We start from the raw sequence: 21,406 nt of genomic DNA, 5'->3' as shown, positions 1-21,406 counted from the left end.
GAGGGGAAGAGAGGAGAGGCCATTTCCATTTTTCACATTGTATAGAATCAATTGCCACCAACATCCTACAACATCCAACTACTAAGCTTCAGACTCTCCTCTGCCCACCCCCTCCATAACCCCCTTTCTAAAGAAACACACACTATTCTTCCACTCTCACACACAGTGCTTCTGACACCAGATATGCAGGTTTTTCCACACCAAGCAATTCTCCAACTCTTTAGATACCAGTTTAATTCAGTTCTGACACTTTTCCTACAGTTAGTGTCACAGCCCACAAGTTAAGGGTTGGTCCCACAAGACCACTTCCCACCTCACCTGCCAGTGGCAAGTCTGGGCCTATTTCTGATCCACTGGCAATAAATTGGCAGTTCCTACATCCCATTCTTAGGGTTTGACAATTTGCTAGAAAGATCCAGAGAACTCAGGGAAACATCTTACTTTTGCTCACAGGTTTATTAGAAAGGCTGTTTTAAAGTGTGTAGATGAATAGCTGGATGAAGAGGTGCATAGGGCAAGAAGGGTCCTGAGTCTCCATGGGGTTTAGATACACTGCCTTCCTGGCCCATGGATGCGGTAATCAACTCAGAAGCTTATAAGTCTCCTAGTCAAGAGTTTTTTTTTTTAATATTTGTTTTTTAGTTTTAGGTGGACATAATATCATTATTTTATTTTTATGTGGTGCTGAATATCGAACCCAGTGCCTCATGCATGCTAGATGAGCAATCTACCACTGAGCCACAGCCCCACCCCTATTCAAGAGTTTTTACAGACCTCTCTAGCCCCCTCTCTCTTCAGAGGTGGGTGGGTGGGGTAAAACTTCCAAGCCTCTAATCACTTGATCTTTCCATTGACCAGCTCTATCCTGAGGCTATCTAGGGTCTTCATCTTAAGTCACTTCAACATAAACTCAGGTATGATCAAAAGGGCCTCACCAGAGTATCTAAAGACATTCCTATCACTTGGGAAAGCCAAGGTTTTTAGGAGCTCTGTGCCAGGAACCAAGGACAAAGATCAAATATGCTTTTATTATACTCTATCTTCCCCCCGCCACCCCCACTATTGTAAATGGCTAAGAAAGACTATATGAAATCATTTATTTTAAAAAATGCATTCTTGTTCTTGCAAAGATATACCTTATAAACCACAAAATTATATATCCAGAGATATTTGGATGTCTATATTATTTTAAAAATGTGAAAAAGTAAGAAAAATTTAGGATGATGACCAAAAGGGGCATGCAAGGAAATATATCTAAAGGAAAGTTTAAAGGGAGACTAGAGGACTACATAAACAAAACTGACATGAATGAGCCATGTGAGATATTTATTGTTATATCTGGCAGTTATAATTATTACTTTTACTATCTACCTGAGCTGGAGAAGTAAGACAAATTACAATAAGATTTATTTATTTGTTCATTCATTTTTCAATTCAATTCAATTCATTCATTCATTATTTGAAATCATATGTTATAGACTCTAGTACCTTTCATTATCAACTGTGTTTCATTTTTAGTTTCCTTGTGTTTTTAAAGATCACTTGAATCAGTTTAATTAGCTAGATCACTGGGATCAGATAAGCATAGAGAAAAGACCCATGCCTGATATCCAGGGTAGAATGCGTGGTCATAGTTTGAGTAGTAGGAAAAAATTCTTCAGTGGAGCCCAATTCTTGAGTTTTGGTGGCAACCCAGAGGACATTGTCCTAACTTTGAAGGCTCCAAAAACAGCTTTTCTCTCTTCTTTGGGAAACCTGGTCCCTGCTTCTTTCTCTCTGGAGAGGTTGTTTGAGGATTAAAGACCTAAATACCTTGGCACTGAACATAATACCTAGACTATGGTAGACAACCAAGAAACTATAGGTATTTATTAAAAATTAGAGAGAATATAAATTTATGTTGTATAAGCAAGAAATAATCCTATTATCAGATTAGTACAGCTTCAAATTCTGATTGCACTATTCTCTAAATTATATTATAGCTATATAATTTGATAAATTGCAAAACCTTTCTAAGTATTTGTTTCCTTATCAGTACAATGGGATTATGATTACAAGGATTAAATTACATCATATCTGCAAAGCATAAAACATCATGCCTAGCACACTGAGTGCTCAACAAAACCTAGACTACAACTAATAAGGTTACTACTACTACCACCACCACCACCACCACATCTGAGTTCATTTTGTGCTACTATAACAGAATACTGAAGACTGGGAAATTTATAAGGAACATAAATTTATTGGTTCACAGTTCTAGAAACTGGGAAATTCAAGATTCAGGATCCATGTCTAGCAAGGGTCTTTTTGCTGCATCATAATATGGCAGCAGGCATCACAGTGGTGGAAGGGCAAGAAAGTGAGAAAGAGGCAAAAGGGGACCAAACTCATCCTTCTAATAGGATCCCACCCCTGCTATAATGGCGTTAGTCCATTCATGAGGGCTCTACGTTTTTAAAGAACTCATCTCCCAGCACCATCCCAATGACGATTCAATTTCAGCATGAGTTTTGGAGGGGACAAATGTTGAAACCACAGCCTACCACTACCATAACCACCATCATCATCTCTTTTGATATTTGACAATTTTATGATTTTCCAATTTTGCTATTTTTATTTTCTTCTATAGAGTTCCTCTTGCCATCAAATGAATAAAGAAGGGAAATGTTGTTTGGGTCAAGAAGAAAACAAAACTTAGAAGAAAGACAATGTAAGACTTTCTATTTCCTGAAGCTTTTTATATTTGGTCTGAGTGTGTCTCATCAATCTGATTAACAGGGCTTGGGGTGCTGATGGAGCAGGCATGGGAAGTTCTAAACACCACTGTCATTCTCCCAAACTCTCAATCATTGCCAACCCAAATCTACCTTGTAGAAAAGGTTCCCTGTACTGGGCCTGAAAGGAATAGTAATCATTCAAAGATGGCACCAGCATGGTGATGACTGCTTAGGAAAGAGAGGGCCTAGTTCAAGTCCCAGGTCTGTAACTTTTTAGATCAAGTCTAATTTTTTCCTCAGTATAATAGTATCATATGTCAAAGAATTTGTTGGGAAGACTAAATGGTAGACATAAAGGACATATATTATACCTCAATTAGAGTAACAAGCACACAACATTTCTTATTAAATGCCCACTTTCTCTAATAACTGATGTCCAGAATCACCCTTAGAGCCAATCTTGGCATGAGATGGCTCATAGAGGCAATAGAAATTAGAGTGTTGGGTTAGGGTCGTAGATCAGTGGTAGAACACTCGTGTAGCATGTGTGAAGCACTGGGAAAAATTCTCAGCACTGCACATAAATAAATAAATAGCTTAATTATTATAAATAAATAATACCTTAATTATTATAAATAAATAAGTAAATAAATAAATAAAACTCAGTTCTATCAACAACTAAAACAAAATTTAAAAAAAGAAGAAATTAGAGTGTCTAGGGAATTAAAATTTTCTGTGTACTCTTTGATCCAACAATTCCACTGCTGGAAATCTGCCCCAGGAAAACAATTACAGATAGGTCAAATACTTATTATATACAGAGGTATTTGTCACAATGTTGTTTACAATAACAAAACATTGGATATAACTTAACTGTTCAACAGTAGGGGATCATTTCAATACATCAAAGCATAACTATATAATTGAAACTTAGAAAAATCTTTGTTTTTGTAACATTTGAAAATAAAAATGCTACATTTGAAGTGAAAAAATTTAAAAACTGAGCACTCTTGACACTCAATCTGTAGGAAAAATTATTATTGATAAATACAACATAAGCATAAATATACAAAGCCAAGAAAAATGAGTAGAAGGAAATGTACTTAACATAATGGTAATTATCTTTTCACAATTGTCTTTCAAAGTCATTTTTTCTTCTATAGAATTTTCAGTAATTCTACATGATTTTTCTACATGAGCATTAATTTTATAATCACACACACACACACACACACACACACACAAATGTTTGGACAAAAAGAAATTCCTAAGGATGGTATAGTATTTACAGCAAAAACACAATTCCCTTTAAAAGCCAAATTTGGTGTGATTTCTAGTCTAGTGTGGAAGAAAGAAGAGGAAAGTTTAGGCCAGTTTAGGCTGTTTATCAAGTGGCCAGCAAATACCACTTCCTGGAGTGACAGGAAAGGTCTGACCAGACCCTGACATTTGTAGACCCAAAGCAAAAATACAAGCGGAATATACCAGTTCTATTCTCTTCCCACTTCTGGTGTCACAGATTGGATACCCCGCTCACAATTCAAGCTCCATCCACTTCCCACTCTCTAGTCAGCTGTCTCTTGGTCATGGCTCAAGCACCTGACCTCTCTGAGAGAAGGGACTGGAGCAGAGACCGCATGGGCCCTGGAATAGGTTTGGGGCCTTTGGGGCAAAAAAAAAAAATTGAGCACGTGGGTATTCACAGCCTATGGCTAGAAGATAAGGTGCAGGATATGAGTGGAATATTTCTTGACCCCAGGGTCTCTTTGTCCCTGTGGAGGGGCATGAGTTGCGGCCAGAGCAGAAACCCAGTGATCTGGAGTCTAAAGAGCAATATGGGAAAGTGCTCCTTGAAGCCAATTTGATGCTTCTAATATCAATAGAATATAAATAAGAACATACTCCAGGATGACAGGCCTCATTTTTCAGATACATAAAAATAACATTACATAAAATCTAATAGAGTGCCTATTTAATCCCTCAAGCTATTATTATTACATTACTTATTTTTCAAGCTATTACTACTACATTGCTAATTCTTCACATGTGATTTTCCCTATCACTATGAGTTCTTGTTGGAACTGCTAAGCTTCTGACCAGTGAACCCTCTTGAAGCTGGGCTAGCTGACAGCTAGAGCTAGTCAGTGGCCCCTGGCTGGTCTGTTAGAAAGCCACATCTTGCTTTGAGCTGAGTTCTGCTATCTTGTAATTTCCATGTATGGGATAGCCCTAGGGAAACCTGTCCCCCATCTTTGAGACTGCCCTTCTTATAGAAGTGGCCCACTCACATCCCCGCCTCTCCCTACTCACCTTCCTTTCTCCTTTCTAGGTAAGTACTTTTCATGCACTTATTTCACTTAATTCTTTGTTCATCCCTGAGACTCCACGTGACATCTCCATAAATGGCTCCCAAATCCATTTCTGCTTCTGTTATCTTTCCTGATCCTTCCCTGCACTCCTGATCCTGAGTTTATCATGTTCCCCACTAACTCCAATAAACCCCTCTCCCCTGACTTCCATATTTATGCTAATGATACCATCACTTTTTTTCCCTCCCCCAGAGCCAAGGCCTGATGATCCTCACACTCACTGGCCCTCAAGCACATCTATCCCTTTTCACCTGCACTCAGTATTCACTTGGCCCAGACCATTTTCATCCATGCTGAGATTATTGCAGAAAATTCCCTACCTGGTCACCTTCCTTCCAACATGTCCCCTTCAACTCAACTCATGGCAGGGTTCCCAAATTTCCCAGAATTGCTTAGAAGGATTTTTAAAAATGAAAGTGTTTTTCCAGATTAGACCCTCTTGTGGTATGGCTTAGAAATAGCTCTGAACTTTTACAAACCTCCTCAGGGGACAGATGCAATCTGTCTGCAGGTCTGGAGTTGAGAACCACTATAGACCACAGTCAAAGAAATCTCCCAGAAAATTGGCTCAGAAATCGTCAGTGGCTCCCTCTGGCCTCAGAATGCTGTCTTAGATGTGAAATCTGCTTTGAAGACTCCTGGCAGCTCCTTCTGACCCTCCTCTCACTCTGCCCCCTACTTACTAACCTCTCCCCTGAAGTCAAGAGGATTCACTTGACTGTGTGATTTTTTTCTATACCCTGTGAACAGCCTCCCAACTGAATCTGCCAACTCCATTGTCCCCTCTCCCCTCTTCCAGGAAACCCTAGCAACCACTTGCTCCCACCCCCCATCCCCACCCTGGAGCCTACACCTTATACCACGAATTGACATTTGTCTTCTGCTGCCTTCAGTGTAGTTAGCTGTCCCCAGCTGGGCCTAGCCCCTGCACACAGTCACCACTTAACTAACAGCTGCCAGTTTCTTTCTGCTCCTAGTCCCCCTGCCAACCTGCTCTAGCCAAAGCAGAAATGAAGGGTTGGTGTGTCTCACTGCCTTGTATCCCCAGTCCACAGTCCAAACCTATCAAACAGGAGACACTCAGGACTTGGCTGCTAGGGATCATGAGGCTGATCAACTTTTGACTTTGTTTTTGCCAAAAAGACTAAAACATTTTTTTCTTAAGGTTTGTACAAACTATATGAAAAAGAAAAATTTCAGCCCTTGGACCTAACTCAGGAATTTATATTTCCCCCTGAACTGATGGTGTATTCTTGTTCTTGTTTATGACACTTTTGAGAGAAAGAACATTCCCATCAGCTCATCCCCAGTTGTGTCTCTGCCACCATTTGCCCCTTTGGGTGATTTTGTATCATTGTCCTCTTCAGAGACCTATAAAAGAATTTTTCTCTTCAGATTTTGCTCCTGGACAAACCCAACTTGTCCCTGATCGTCCGTGTAGCAAATCTCCTCTCCCTCCTGTGTCTAGGGCAGGACATCGCATATGGCACTCAAGTATCTTTATTAAAATAAAGAAAAACTCAGGATATGAACTATAATGAAAGACTCGTACAAACTTCCTGTCTCATGTTATCTAACATCTTGACATAAGTTTAAAGAATTTAGCAGCCTCCTTTTTAAATTTAAAAATTTTTCATTTTAAAAAATTGTTTCCATTTTAAAAAATTGTTCCTCTTGACCTCTCTTGGACTCACTTGTATTTGTTTCAAAAACTTCTGTTAGGAGTCAAATGTCAGGCAATGAACTAGGCATTTGGGATACAAAAAAAAAAAAAAAAAAAAAAGACAAACCTCCTGCTCCAAAGAGCTCATGAACCTTCCAAATTTGAGGAGGGCTTCCTATGCCCCAGAGAGCTCTGTCCTTACCCATCCAGTATTTTCATGCCAGTAGCTCTGGGTGTGCTCACCAGGTCTGAGTGCATATCCGGCCCTTGCAGAAGGAGCTGATGTATTGAGGTTCCTTACCACTGTCTCACGCAGTGCTCCTCAGCATCCTGGTCTCAGAGCTGCTCACATCTTTAAAAAATCACTAATAACCCTAGTGAGGTTTTGTTTATATGTGTTATATCTGTTGGCATTTGTAGTATTTAACTATTCATTCACTCATTCATGTCTTTAGAAATAATAAGAGAAAACATATTAGCATAAATCCATTGTTCACGAAGAAAAACCTATATTTTTCCAAAAAAGAAAATCAACGAGAAGAATGGCATTGTTTTACACATGTGTAAATCTATTTAGTGCTAGCTAAAAAGAGGCAACTGGTCCCAGCAGCTCAGGAAGCTGAGTCAGTCGTGAGTAGAAAGCCAGCCTCAGCAATGGTGAGGCTCTGTCTCTAAATAAAATACAAAAGTAGGGCTGGAGATATGGCTCAGTGGTTGAGTGCCCCTGAGTTCAACCCCTACTATCCCCCCTCCAATAAAAGAGGCGGCTGGGCTCACAGATCTGGCTCCTGCCTTCAGCTGGTTTCAATACCAAACATCACACAGCCTTTGTAAAAACTCACTGGACACTCCTGAGAGAATGAGAAGGAAGGAAGCAGGTAATATCCTTCACTATGAAATCATTTTGACCTTGGGACCCCTAAAAGGGGCTCAGGACCCCCAGAAATCCTTGCACTATAGTTTCAGAGGTGCAAGCCTCACCTGATCAGGACATGTGAATTATCTCATTAATCAGAGTTTTCATTCATTCCCAGGGACTCCCATCTCTGTCACCCTTTCTAACACTAATAACTTACTGCAACATTTACAGACTCTTCATGATAAAAAGAAGTTCACTTAGCCAGTCTGCTTTCAATTACTGCTTATATGCAGCAGGCTTTGCCATGATTGTTGTTCATTGTTTACATTTTTCAGAGTGAAATGATCTATGAAAGCATGGAAATTCCACCAAAAGATCTGTCCTTTGGACGCTCCCAAAAAAGAACAAAATAGTTTTTCATAAAATATTTTTGCAAGGGTATCATCATAATTTAAAACAAATTAAACAATTCAATTCCTGCTTGAAAAAAGCTTCCCTTGTTTATTATTAACTGGCAAATTATTTAAACAATGCTTCTTCCAGATGCATAGAACTATTTCAGTTTCAGAGAGCTCTGGGCAAGGAGCCTGGTATCCCTGGGTTCATGGTCCTGTTCACATTAACCATCTGTGTCACCTTGACCAGGTCACTTCTCCTCTTTGGGCCTCCATTTTTTCTTCTGTTAAACTAGACCAGTGATTCCCATATTTACTCAAGTGAAGGAGCAATTGGAAGTCAAGGGCTTTTCTTTCAATGTCATATTCTTTGCTGGAAATAGTGACAAATTTAATTAGACTCAGTGAAATAGGAACAATTTTAGACAGAGAAAATATGAACGTATTAAATGATTCCTGTACTGAACCAAAACTGAGACCACAGAAATCTATTTAAAAAGAAGAGAAGAGAAAAAGGCTGCTGGATTAAACATGGTCAATATTTGCAAATTATCCTCATAAATATTTATTTCATACTTGTTCATTTCTTCTTATTGTTACCTATCACAGCAGTTGGTTTTAGAGAAATTGACTGAAGGAAACCATAAAGAAATTCTGCCCATGAACTACTGCTAATTGAGAAAAATCCAATTTTCAAATGTAGCTGTGAAACCTTTGAATCTTGCTTAGGAAACAATAATCATATGTGAGAGAAAGGTTCCCACTGGCTTTAATAGGTTTGACATTCTATGTTTTTATTGAATTTCTGCTGTTCAATAAAACAGCCAGTCTTACCCTACACTTCAGTTGACCTCTGAGAGCCAAAAGACGTTCCTAGATCATCTAGTCAAATCCCTGATTTTCAGAGAAAGCAAGCCAGGTCAAGAGAGTTTCCAGGTTTTCCTAAATTTGCCTGGCTACTTAGTGCCCAGATAGGGAAAGAACCTGGTTCCCCTGATTCCTGTTTCACTTAGTGTATTTCCATTCTCCATGCTTGCCTGATAATAAATAGCTCACAGTCCCCAGTCTACATGTAGTCAGTTCTCTGTGGATGTTCCATTATCATTTGTAACTTAGTCAATAATTATTCTTCAGTTGAGAATTCGATGTTTGAAGTTTTATCCCCAGTACATAGGATTCTTAAATGTTTATAAGTTAAAACTTAATTAAAATCCACTTCGTTTTTTTGAAACTATAACAGATGGAAAAATAAATATGCAAAGCAGTGAATGTAATTATGAATTGATTAGGCCACCATTCTACAAGTTTCTTTGTTTTGTTACCCATGGAGGTTCCATTCATTCTTGTTCAGCTTGTGTGTTGTAAAGACGTCTGTGTGTGTTGTTATGGACATTAGCACTAAGTCTGACTATAAATGTAAATACTGCAGAGGATGGCAGAGGATCCCCAACAGAAGGTTCTGACTTTCTATGGGGAGAGGACTACCTGGATTGCCTCAGGAGCCCTAAAAGACCTCTGGAACTGACAATGAAGTATCCCAACACTCCTTTTGTATTGGGAAACACTTCCCTCTGTGGGTAGCAAGGAGACCCCAATTCTGACTTCCTATATTGAAAATCTAAATTCGTGAAAGGAGGTGTAAGTGTGGCATCTACTCACAGATCAAAATACATACCTAGTGATTGGACTGCCCTTTTGCCTGGCTCATCTTGTTATATGACTAATTTCTTTGGCTCCTAAAAAAGCAATTTGGTTTCTCATTCCAACTCTAGAATATGATTAGATTTTTCTGGGATTAATATTTCCATTTTTTTTCAAGCATCGATCAATAGCAAAATAGATGTTACTCTTACTAAATTCTAGAGTATGAAATCCTGGCTTACTATTTGGGCCAGATTCAGCTCAAATATGGGAAAAATGACTAAGGAGGAAGACAAGCCTCCTTTGTCATAGTTTTATTTCATATTATTCATTAGGTCTATAAGAATCATTTCTAAGTTGTAGTGTTATTTGCAAAATGAAATCTATCTGGCTTCTTACTCTACTAATGATAATTCTTTTTCCTTTAGGGCCTGATATGAAGTTTAAAGAAGTTTTCTATCCAATTATCATCTCTCCTGCAAGGCTCTTGGAATCATTCACAGTGACTAACACAAAAGAAGGTGTGTTCTCATGTATTATAACAACGCCCTTATATTGCAGATGGTTTGGCTAAAGAAAGCAAAGACTATTTGACACTAACCAAATCACGGGGCCATGCAGCTGGAGGAAATCATTTTTGGCATCATAATGCTGAACCACAGCTAATCTTTTGAAAAGAATATCTCCTAAATTCAGAAACTCCCAGTAAAGATTACATATCCTCTCTTGAAACTCAATTTTCTGCACAAAGCTGGAGTTCAACAAATGTTTGTTGATTCATCCAGAAATTCATTCAGCTATCTCTGATATTTCCATTGTTCAGGGAATGCTTAGCTTATTTCTTTCCTTTAGCAACAGAAAAGAACAGCTATCACGCTCCCTGTTAATAGCCCATGGCATTTTCACAGGCCAGAGGCAGGCCTAGGTATGCCCTCAGTTCCTCCTTCTCCAGCTCAGCAGATCCAATTTCAGTGGCTGTCCCCAAACTACCCAATAAGGAAAGGTATGATTTGGTTTTCCTCCATCATTTAGGACTCAGTGGAGTTGATTCCTTAAATTAACATCATTCTGTGAAAAGTACATGTGGAATAAAACTATTAAACAATTATTTATTGATTAGTTTAATGGTTATTAGGCTTTTCACTGGATTGCCTGCTGGTAAACCAACCTCCTGAAAAAGCCTTGATTTCTTCGCAAGAACTAACCATATCTTGGGCATGTTAGATGCATTAGGAGATTATGCGTCTACAATGGTAGAATAAACAATAGTTGACATTAATATTTTCTGTTATCAATAGTGAAATCTTCTTCCACGCTGTAATGGATGCTTTTAAGATGGTGCTGTGTTTGGCTTATCTCAGTTATAGTGATTTTTAAATGTTAATTAAGGAGAATTGGGGATTTTTAAGAAAGAAAAGGTGAAAAATACCCATTTAAAATGCTGCATACATTGATTTTAAAGCCAGATATAAATTTGCAAACATGAAGTAAAATATTTTGTGTGTATTTTTTTTTTTTTTTTGCTCTTCTTAATACTTTCCCGGTATGAACACATCTGTTTGTCTTGGATAAGTAGAAAGAAGAGAACATTTTTAAAAATGCTTTCTATCTTGTAGAATGTCTAGTAAACAAAAAGATGTATAATGCTAGGGAAGCTCACACCTAAAACACCCTTCTCTGGTATTTTAGAGTCCTTTGAATAACTGGACAAATGTGGCTCACACACACAAGTGTACACACTCACATGCACAAGAACTGCTAGTGTTGTTGATTTCACCTGTGGTTTCAAAATTGCTGAGTCACCCTCACAGTTCTGATTCTGTAAGAAATTAACTCATTCTTTCAATCTTTATTTAGTTTTCTTCTCTAAACTTGGATTACCTTGTAGTGAACCTGCAATTAAACATCCTTTGAGGTCTAAATAAATATGTTTTATAATCTCAAAGGCCACATATCGCTATTTGTTCAATGACAAATCACAGCCATGTTAAGACAGGTCAAAAAAGTTCATGACCTAAGTTCACAATGTAATATGAAAAGCTATGGAGATGTGGACATGTGCACAGTTACCTTCTAGATAAACCTTTAGACTCCTGAGCTGGGATATCTGTTCAGTTAGCCAGTTGGGTAAGCATAACAGAATCTTGTGGAAGAAATTTCACCCTGAGACAAATTCAGCATTCCATCTATTTACCCCAATGAAAGTCAAGCCCTGCTTCACCAAAGGTCTCAGCTCCATGCAGCACTGCCAGCAAACCTTGTTTAAAGGAGTCCCAATGCTGACTTCAGTTTCTTTTTACAAGAATCTTTTCTGTCTAACTTTCCAAAATTAAAGCGTGAGCTCCCCCTGCTGAGTTAGTCTGTGTTGATGAAACAAAATCCAGAACATTCCTGGGTTCCCTATCAGCCCATTCAGGTCTTAGAAACATAAGAAATTATGAATTATAATATTTTTCTTCTTTAAGAACTCATGACTATAGTGCAGAGTGGAATGGAAAGGTAAGGAAAAGCAATTTTGAAGGTAAAAATTCATTAGCTGAACTTTTTCTCAGTTTCAAGGCAAGATTTCCTAAGTGGATAAGGCATTGCTTAATAACCACTGAAATGAGTTTACGGGAGGGGTTTTCAAGCTCCCTTCTCATACCTACCCTATTACTTGGTTTTGGTACTTCACAGCACTTCTTATATTTGAAATACATCATTTATTCATTTGCCTGGTTATAACCATCTTCCCCTGCTGAATGCTGACTTCCTGATAAGAGAAGAGAACTATCTGTGCTCTGAGTCCCTAGAACGGTGCATACAGTAGGTGTTGGTTTCATGGATGGAGGGAAAGAGACCAGTGAGCATTTACTCACAGTGGCACCTAGGGTCATGGTTCAATTAGAGAACAATTCAGTACCAATCAATCACATAGAACAAGTTTAATAGGGAGATAGAGAAATGAGAGAACCATGAAAGCATGGTGAAAGGTGTGGAATTCAAACTCAGCTTTCATAGGGGGAGGGCTTGAAGTTAGATAGGGAAAGAAGCACGGAGATAGGCACTGAGGATAAAGGGTCTAAAGAAAACGGTCTGGACCTTGCCCTCATGAAACTCATAATCTGTTTCACACAAATAATATACAAATAAAATGCAAAATTGCAATTGCAACCTGTGCTATACAGGAGAGGTGCAAGATGTTAGAGAAGCAGATAACAGGTCAGCCCAACCTCCCTGGGAGTTAGGGAGGGTTTTGCCAAGCTGAAGTCACAAGGCAAGTGGAGTGATTAGGTAGAGAAAGTGGGAGCAGCATGTACCAAGGGCCAGAGGCTGAAAACAGCACCTATTGCTGGGAGAGGAGAGATGGGGACGGGCCAAGCAGTGCCTGGTGAGGGAGCACTCTATCCATGCAGCAGAGAGCTATCGCTCTCTGGTTCTAAGGATCGTGATTACTTCTCAGAGATCCTGTATTATTTGTGCTCGCTTTTCCACACTTTTCTGTATTCATAAGTTGTTCTACTGTGAGTATGTGTTACTTTAATAATCAGCAAAATGGAGCATTTCTGAGAAAGGTGGCACCATATACCCACAATGGTCTTCTCTCCTTACTTGCTTTCTTCTTTTCCAGGCTTGCAGAATATTAACGAAGCTGTCTTACTTTCAGAGCTGACCCTGGGTGCTGGCCTCAGCCTGACTCAGGTGAAGGACATCCTTGATGTGGTTACCAAGTTCACCAAAGAGAAGTCACAGATATATTGTGCTCTCCTGAAGCATCTGAGAACCCTGGCTGGACAACAGATCAGGAACATGGCAGTAGGTTCCTTGCACCCCACACCTGAGTGTGGGTCCTGCAGGAAGGAGAGCTTGTATCATCCTCTGTTTCTACCATGTTCTGCTGTGTCCATCTGTGTATTTCACATGACTGAATTATGCATTGCCAATTTCAAACCCTGTTGCAAAAGCCATTTAAGTGATCAGGTTTGTTGTGGGGGTAGGGGGGAGATGTCTTCCTGGTTCCCCCACCCATACTTGGAACTTGTCTACAACTGTCTCTTGAGGATCTACCCAGTCCAAAAAGGTCTATCATTAACAGCTCCCAAAGGAGAGCTTCAACTTGTTACTTTATAAAGACAGCTGATAGATTTATTGAGAAGAACTGACTTGATAACAAATATGAATGCAAACCACACAATTTATTCAACATCATAATGTAATTCTATATTAAAAATATAATATATAATATAGAGCTATAAAATACTAAAATAAATATAATATACATGTAAATAAGTATAAACTATAAATAATATCCAGCAGTGTTATGCCTGTTAACCTTTAATCCCTCTGCATGAAAGAATTATCAGACTATCTCTTCAGTCCAGTCCTAATTCTCTTCTTTGATTACGATGGTTTTGTCTCTGCTGGTCTCTTCAGGATTCTGTGTTCATATTCTAGGCTGCCTGAGTTGGTATGGTTGTACTTTCTTTCCTTGAGGGCCTTTACCCAGCAATGGTAATCTCAGTCATGCTATCTGTAGTTCATTGTTGGAAGTAAATTCTTCACCAATGGGATCCTTATGGATGGCCTTTCCCAGAAGCTTGTTTCCCCATATCCAAAGGTTGTTACTGTGTATTGCATAGAGGCCATCTCACCTCTACTCCATCTCTCACCTCAATGCCAAAATCTAGCAGTGGCATCAAAGTGAATTTTCACTTTCATTTTCATTTGTCTTCACGGTTTCTATTTAGTAAATAAGTAAAAGATTAATGTTTCCTGAAAAACATTTTAGGGTTTGCAAGAAAATTTCATCTATGCTGGCATTTTTAAAATTCTAATTGCTGAATTAGGTTGAAAAGAAATGTCATTCTTTGTTTAATACAGGCCTTTCACAATTTATTTAACAAAAGCCCTGAGGTTGCTTATTCATCTTTCTTTTAGTCCTTAAGTAGTTACATAATGAGCAGATTACCAACTTCTGATGTCAGCCCCATTTTGGGTGTGGGTAATTGCATCCTCCAAGTTGCTTCCAAAGGTGAGCCACTGAATTCCCTTACAGGTACTGATGTCCGTTTTACAAACATCAAACACACAGTAGTGAGATAATATGAACTCCTCATTGACATCGTTGGGTGCAGTGCTGACTTTTCATTTGGCTGTGACTAGAACTGAAAGCACACAGATCCAAGAACAGTGGGTGGAAATGGCACTTCAAGCAATCAGGAAGCACCACTGAACACATCTCAACTTGTTTTTCTCCTTATCTATTCATTATTAAAAGTGAGCCCATGGGGTTGGGGCTCAGTGGTGAAGTGCTTGCCTGGTGGGGAATGACCCTAGTCTCAATCCCCAGCACCACAAAACCGTGAAGAAAACACCAAGAAAGTAAAATCCTGCCATTGATTTATGTTTTAGAGCAAGACTATAAAGGAACAGAGCATAGAGTTTTAGTTTAGTAGCAATTTTGTTTTAAGAGCTTTATGACTTACTCTTTGTCCTGCACTTGGGTGTCTTAACCTACAGTGTTTCTGACATCAGAGTGGGAAGATTTTCCTCACCCACCAAGCTGTTCTCTATCAGACATTAACTGAGTTTAACTCAATTGTGGTACTGCCTACCTGGAGATAGCATCAGATCCCACACACTGAGGGCTCAGTCCACAAGACTGCCCCCACTTTAGATGCCAACAATAATTCTAGTCTTCTGGAGCTTCTGACTAACAGGCTATACATTGGGACTCTTATGACCCTTCCCTTGGGTTCCACTGATTTGCTAGGGTAACTCACAGAACTTTACCCATTCATTATAAAGGATGTTGGGAAGGATGCTGAAGAACACCGAGTAGAAGACATGAGTAGGGCAAAGTATGCAGGAAAGAGCAGAGTTTCCCTGCCCTCTCCCAGCCTTATCTCCAGGTACCTCCAGCTGGCCCAGACCCTAGTCCTTTTGAATTTTTATGGAATTTTCATTATATAAGAATGACTGAAGACATCATTTGGCCTTTGCTAAAAGCAGTAATCCTGTAATCACTTGGTTGGTTTCCCTGGAAACCAGCCCCTAACCTGAGTTTGTCCAGATGTCCACCAAAAGCCACCTCATCAGAACAAATGATGCTCCTATTTACCAGTCAATTCCAAGGAACTTAGGAACTGTTTCAGATGCTCCTATCACTCAGGAAATTACAAAGGTTTTAGGAGCAACCAGATCAAAAACCAATATTAGAGCAAAATATTTTCCTAATCCTCTTGCCTACAAGGGTTTTAGAAGCTCTATGTTATGAATGAGGGATATATATATATATATATATATATATATATATATATATACACATATATATATGTAGCAGTATGATATATATATATATATATATATATATATATATATATATATATATATATATATATATATATATCATGCTGCTATAAATTTTATACCAACCTTGTCAAGCAGACTTATATGAAAGGAAATTTCCAGTAGGAGCAAACCAGGGAAGTGGCCCCTGTGTAATGAAACAAAAGACAGACTCACCTTCATCGGTTAAAGATTTATCACCACCAAGCACCTTCCTCCAGAGTTCCCAGAACATCACAGGTGGACAGCACCATTTAGGTAAATCTGTCCTCTCTCCCAAGGAGGTTGTTTCATTGAGAGTGACATTGATTTGGGTGTCCATGTTTTCTGATGTGGGTTTGAAAGAATCACATAGGCTTAAGATTGTTTCATGTATTGATTGTTACTGTCGTTGGTATTTAATTGTGGATGTCACTGTTCTCGTGAGTAATGTGCCCATGCTTATTCCCATTCCTCCCTGTACAGTCTAGCCCTTCCAACACATGCCCATGATCTCCCCCATCCACCCATCTGTCTGCCATTGTCACATCTGTCCACTGATCCGGATCGCTCTGCCCTGTAAGTCACGCGTTGTAAGCTTAGCAGAGTGTTTCCCATAAACCACAGGAGTCCTGCTCTGTTAGTACAGGTAGAAGGTTGTTTTTCCAAGACAGAGTCCCCAGTACATCTGGTTACAAACCAAATCTTGGGATAGTCATGATGTTACATGTGGCAATTTTTCAATTTAATTTTAATTTTACAATGTGTTTTCAGAATAGAAATATGACTGGATTTAATAAAGTAAGTTTCAGTACTATATACTTGTGAATAAATGCTTTTTCCTCCTGCATAGAAGGAATCCAGCAAATTCCTTTAAATGATCATTTTCTTGCTGGAGCAGCAAATGCAAGCCTGAAACCAGAACAAATCCTAGCTTCTGTTTTCATTTCTGTCTCTAGAAAGGTATGGGTTATGAAGTTTATCATATCCACTTCTATGTTGGAATTTAGTTGCCTTATTTTTATTTTGAATTAAACTCAGCATAATAAAAAAATAGAATTTGTAGCAAATATTTTGCACATGCCTAGGTATAAGCAATAATGGCAGATTTAACATTAACCAGTTTCATTAGCAAACTCTAGGACATTGCATTATTTTCTTACCCTTCTTCAAATGCTCTAAAAGCCCAGGATCTTTGGAATCACAACTCATGTAATTAAAAAGGACCAATAACCCAATATCCTTATGGTATAGGTGTGGAAATTACAGTCCAAAGAAGTTTAATCTTTTCAACAAAGGTTCACAGTGAATGAGTAACAAAACCAGAACTAAAGTCCACCATCAGCCTCAGGACAGTTAAGTAAAAAATAATTTATAAAATCTTTCATTTAGGTCTTATTGTCCAAGACTAATGTTTTCTTCAAATTAATGAGGACTGCAAGGATACGAGCTAGCAACCAACTGAGCTCTGATCATCTAAGATACTGTCAGTATAGGAGGATTCCATATTCATTGAGGGCAAAATCTACCTTTGACTTGCTTTTTCTTTGATGGCGTATCTGTTTGCCAATTGGAAACTTGGTCAAAAGTGGATGTTTTTTTATTGCATCTCAGTTCTTGTGTTTCAGATCACTTGACCAGTAAATAAAAATCAATTGCCAACACCAAAACATCGAAGAGCAGAACATCTATTTTGTGGGCATTTTAGCCTGGTATCATTCACCCACTTGATAGAGTTTGAAAGTCTGCTGGGCACTACATGAGCGTCAAAGACAGATGGTCACCACCCTTTGCTAAAAATGTTAATAGGTGTCTTCTCTGTCCTAGGGCTTACAGAAAAAAACTTTAAAATTCATAAATATAGAAAAATAAAGTATAGGGAAAATGAAATTAAGATTTGCTATTGCTAACTTGTCACTGATCCTCAGAACCCGATATGCAGATTCACAACTGGTTCGTTTTAAGGATGCTGGGACTCAGGAAAAGTTTTGCAAAATGAGAAGAGAGATGGTGTTCTGAGAATAGAACCTAACTGGGGTTAATGACTTTCCATGAGCAGTGAGTGGGGTGATTTTGAAGTAAATGAAGCAGCAGATTCTACATCCCATCACCTATATAGTGTTCTTGTCACCTCCAAAGTTCGACCTAAATCAATCCGTGAAGAAATAATCAGATAAGCTCCAGTTGAGGGTTGTCAGCAAAACAACTGACTGTGACTCTCATAAGTAAATAAGTAAGTAAGTAAATAAATAAATAAATAAATAAATAAATAAATTCTTCTAGACTAAAGAAGCTAAGAGAGATGGAGACAACACCTTTGTGGCTCTCATGGGGTAACCATAAAGTTTCTTCTTGTATATTTGAGGAAATCTGAGCATGAACTGTACGTTAAATAGCAGTATTGAATCTTTTCTCATTAATAAGGCTTATTATTATGACAGTGGTGTTGGTCAATGGTTATACAGGAGACAACCCTGATGACTTAGAATTTACATATGGAAATACTTAGGGATGCATGTCATGATGTCTGTGATTAACTCTTAGATGGAACATGTGTGTGCATGTGCGCATATGTGTGTGTGTGTGTGTGTGTGTGTGTGCAGTACAGTGAGAGCATGCATATGTGGTACAATGTTAGCCATTGGTGAATCTGCAAACCTAGGTGAAAGGCGTTTATTGTGCTACTCTTGATATGTCTGTACATTTGAAATTTTTCCAGAGTAAAAAAAGATTCTTATTATTTTCCAGTGGGAGTTTGTGTCAGCTTTCAGACTGGTCCACATTAGCAAAATTCCCTTGTGATTGTGAATGCTGGAATGAGAGTCCTTTTCAAAGATAGCATAATCATCACCATTATGGACTTTGGCATCTTCCATAGAGGAGTGGGCCCTACTACAGTCAGTGCAAATAGGTCCTGTCAGCAGTTTATTGGAAGGTGATTTCTAAACCTATACCTCATACCAAATAAAGTCTGCTGCTTCTAAAACAGTGACAATTGACATGGTTCTCAAAGGGGGTCCCATGTTCCCCCTCTGTAGCATCATAGCATCTCAGAGTAGATGTATGTGATTATTTAAAACAATGCTTTAAATAAACAAGTGTGCACCGGGGCCCATGTGTAGGTTATGATATTCCTATGTGAAAAATAGTTTTAGCAGCCTTCATTTGTGTTCTTAGAATTTATTTTCTGGTAAACATTACACACCTTTGTATTCCTTACTAAACTGGTTAGATTTCTCTCTTTCTTTCTGTCTTTCTTTTTCTCCTCCTCCTCCTCCTCCTCCTCCTCCTCTTCCTCCTACTCCTTCCTTATTCCTTTTAATCTAGATGTTGGGGTTGAATGAAGCTTGCAGGCTGATTCTAGCTAAAATCATCCTCCCAGCATCTCCCCACAGAGGAATGGTGGAATACTGAAGAACTTTCATGATCAGCTTTCTCTTTAATTCCACTCAGATGTTTTGCAGCAATTAAAGATGAGGGTAAAAATGAGTTTGCCTTTAGGACACTCTAGGAAAGAGAGCTTTTTCCAGGTGCTTCCAGCCTCTCTCAAGTTTCAATAAGCACCACGTATTTATTTGATCTCTTTTTCAAATTGTGTTTCTGAGGTCCCTTGATGGATGAAACCCAAAGAACTCCTCTAATTTATAGAAACTTCCCCAAAGTGATGAAAATAAAAATCTGAAGTCCATGCAGCAACACACAGTTTTTTAAAAAAGGTTTTTATATCAGTCAACTAGATCTTCACAATCAATACTTTCCATTAAAATAATAAAAGCATCTTTATTTCAGGACCCTTGTGCATATCACAACATCTCCAAGAAACCAGCATCCTAGAAGACTTTCTTTAACCATACCTCTGGGGACTCAGTCATTTGAGGTCAGTACATTTTTTGAATGAACAGAACTGACAAATAAGGATACAGCTGTCCTTTAACCTTGGTTTCCTTTTGAATTTCAAATCACTATTGTAAGCTCAGCTATCGGATGTTACATACAAGCAATAATCAGAAAGTGCAGTGGGATAACAGTTCCCCTTAACAACAGCAAACAGAAACATCTCTGAGAATAAAATCAATAAGAAATGTGCAGGGCTTATACATTAAGAGAAGTTTTAAACTAGTATTAAACTTAAAATGAGACATGATTTGTTAGAATGGACCCAAGTACTATGTATAACTGTAACAGTCTAATAATAATTTTAAAAGACATGAATACAGGGAAAGATGCAGTCCTTAGCTAGGAAGACATAAAATGAAAACATAAAAATAGGCATTGTGAAAAATAATAGTAGTAACAAAGGGAAATTAACCCTACACACTTCTGAAATGTAGTATACATCTCAAGATGTTAAACATTATAGATACTGTCACAGGAAGAGACTGAAAGACCAATGGGACAGCACAGAGTCCAGAAATAGATCAGAAAATGGGTATCATGAGAAATAAAAATGCATTTTAATTAATAAGATGGAGTATTTAAACAGAGATAATTGATGCAATTACCAAACCCTTTTAAAGACAAAGAAAGAAACATAAAACTGTCTTATTTCTCACCTTACAATGAAAATAAATCCCAGATTGATTGAAGTTTTAAAAATTAAAAACAAAGGCAGGAAATTTCTAGGAAAAAATATGCATTATTATTATTATTTTTTTAAATCCATAGCTCGGGGAAGACTTCTCTGAGTACAACATGAAACCCAGAAGCTATAAAGGAAAAGACTGACAAATTTGACTATGGAAGAGGGAAAAATAAGTAAAAAAATATGCAACGAAAACTTTTATAAGTTAATAAGAATAAAGGAAAACTAAGAAAAGCATTCCTACTGGAAGATCACAGGGAAAATAAAACCATTAAACTTCTAAAGCCTCACTTGGTATTTTTAAAAGACAAATTTCAAGCAACAAGATGTAACTTTCATCTCTAAGACTGACAACAATTTAAAATGTTGGTAATAGCCAGGACTGATTGAATTTGGATTTTTGCCTATAATCTTATCCCTTATATAATAAAATTACTGAAGCTAGATAACATATTGGTTAAAATGGCCAGTATTACAAGGACCTAGCAACAGGGGGCAGCAGAGATCTCCTGCTGTCTCTGTGTTCAGTGACTTTCACTGTCGCAGTTTCTGAAGTGGCAGAATTCAGCAAGAAGGGAGGTGTATTTCAGTTCTTGGTGACAGTGAGTAATCAGGTGGCAGCTGACTCGATGTTATCTTTAAGGCCTTCTCACCAGGCCAGGATGTGCCCATGCCAGGATGTGTGTGCTCCAGTCAAGGAATCTAGTCAAACCCACCATCAGCAAGTGGGTTGCAGCACCTCTGTCCCTAGCTTGTCCTGAGTGGAACAATTATGTTTCCCGAGGAAGCTGGTATTTGAAGAGTTGACACTCAAATCTGAATATTTCACTAAGAGTCCTTTCCAATCAATAAACAAGAGAGAACAATGAAA

The 21,406-nt window shown here is 38.3% G+C and overlaps 1 pseudogene; it reads left to right on the top strand.

Moving 5' to 3' along the window:
• Window positions 1–21,406, top strand: part of LOC114083739 (aldehyde oxidase 3-like) — an 87,849-nt pseudogene that overhangs the window by 11,425 nt on the left and 55,018 nt on the right.

The sequence above is a fragment of the Marmota flaviventris genome, chromosome 11 (assembly GCF_047511675.1).
Source record: "Marmota flaviventris isolate mMarFla1 chromosome 11, mMarFla1.hap1, whole genome shotgun sequence".
In the NCBI taxonomy this organism is placed as follows: Eukaryota; Metazoa; Chordata; class Mammalia; order Rodentia; family Sciuridae; genus Marmota; species Marmota flaviventris.
This window is presented reverse-complemented; position numbering and strand designations above follow the sequence as displayed.